Source organism: Nannospalax galili, unplaced genomic scaffold, assembly GCF_000622305.1.
Source record: "Nannospalax galili isolate Female #2095 unplaced genomic scaffold, S.galili_v1.0 scaffold2142, whole genome shotgun sequence".
Taxonomy (NCBI): domain Eukaryota; kingdom Metazoa; phylum Chordata; class Mammalia; order Rodentia; family Spalacidae; genus Nannospalax; species Nannospalax galili.
The window spans coordinates 43,115-44,894 of record NW_008346990.1 but is presented as its reverse complement, the minus strand read 5'-3'; the positions used below and the strand labels follow the sequence as shown (position 1 = coordinate 44,894).

The 1,780-nt window shown below is 37.9% G+C and overlaps 1 pseudogene; it reads right to left on the bottom strand.

The window, feature by feature from the left end:
* Nucleotides 1–218: 218 nt before the first annotated feature.
* Nucleotides 219–1,780, bottom strand: part of LOC115072091 — a 2,266-nt pseudogene continuing 704 nt past the window's right edge.

Sequence of the window (1,780 nt, the reverse complement as noted above, 5' to 3'; positions counted from 1 at the left end):
CATTGGATAAATTGCTTATCACATGCAAATATTCATTTAATACCAAGACCACACCCTTGCTAACAACCCTGAGTAATGATAAGTAACTTTGGTATATTTGTATAATAAATTGTTCAATTTATGCATAGCTTCCTTTTGCTATTTCCAAGAAAATAATGCTTTAAACTAATATTAAGCCAAATTGAGAGAGCCGTAGTCTTCTGGATCACTGGATTTCTTTAAATGATGACATCATGTTCCTCAATGCTGCTAAAACTATTGCCTGTTTTGAGTAATATGCTTTCCATCCAATGTAGAGAATAAATAAGACTCCCAGAGTCAACGCAATACCGCCAACAAAGCTGCCAGCATCGAATTTTGATCCTTTACTTTCTTCAGAATGAGTAGTTGCTGTGACTGCTGGAGAGGTCAGTAAAGAATTTTGGGCTGTGGTTATCACCAATGCTAACATCTGCATTGCATTTGGCAGCAACACATGCTGCTTTGGGTATAGACTTTAAGGCAGTGGAAGTCACATTTGGTGAGCCCTGTGGTGTCGACACATTAGCATAGTAGCAGGTTTTTCTGTGACAGCAATTGGCACAGTGACTGTGACATTGTTTGAAACTGAAGTTGTTGATGGCTTCATGGTGCTGTTAGATTCACTTGTGAAGTTTTATATCACATATTCGATGACAGTCCTTGTTGTGAGAACACTGGAGTTCTTTAGAGGCAAAGATAGTTTGCATTTATAGATCCCTGTTGATCCTCAGCCCCCTGCAGCTCACCTACAGCAGCATCCCAACCTCCTAGCCCCATTGTTCAAAGGACGGCCAGCCTCAGGTTCCTAAAGCACACTGGCCAGAGATCCCGCACCCAGACCCTCTTTGCCCAGAACCTTTTTGCACAGCCTTCTCATCCCAATCCACCATGCACCACTTGCCCTGGCTGCAGGTCACCCCAATGACCAAACAGAGTGTGGGCCCAGTCTTTTTATTTATTAAACAATATTAGTTTACTGTTATTGACTTATTTTGCAAACTGTTTTCTAGAAATTAATATTTCTCATTACAAAAACCCATATTTAATGTTAATTGAACATAATCACCTGTTGGTCCATACATTCTGCTTAGTCTGTGTAACTTCTCTTTTAAAACATTTTATTATTTATTATTTATTTTTGTGTGTGTGAGTGTATTGCCTGTATGTAGGTAAGTGCACCTGCATCATGCAGTGCATGCAGAGGCCAGAAATGGGCGTCAGATCCCCTGGAACTGGAATTAAGGACGGTGGTTAGCTGCCATGTGGGTGCTAGGATTCGAACCTATGTCTCCTCAAAGAACAGTCAGTGTTCTTAACTCCTGAGCCATCTCTCCAGCCTGGTAACTGGTTTTAATAACACATAATTTAATACTCACATAATGTAAGTATTACTAAGAAAAAGTGTGAGGAGAATTTTCAACATGAATTCAGGGTGTTACTAGTTCTACTAGATGGGAAATTGCTCATAACTGTTACAAAAAGATCCAAAACTCAATTCTGTGAAATTTTTTTAATTGATTATTTTTTCATCTGCAGTGAACTACAAAACCTACAGAGCAATCATTATGATGAAGTGCTATAGACAAATACTTTCCATGCTCAATGATTTTGAAATTTTCAAGCAATTTTCATAAAAGAGTATCACTTACAAATATTTAACTTTTATTTGCTGTGTAAATAAAGTTTAGTAAAGAAAAGCCATCATTGTTTATTTATTGAACTAGTTATCATAAGTACTATTACTAAGTCATTCCCAAGC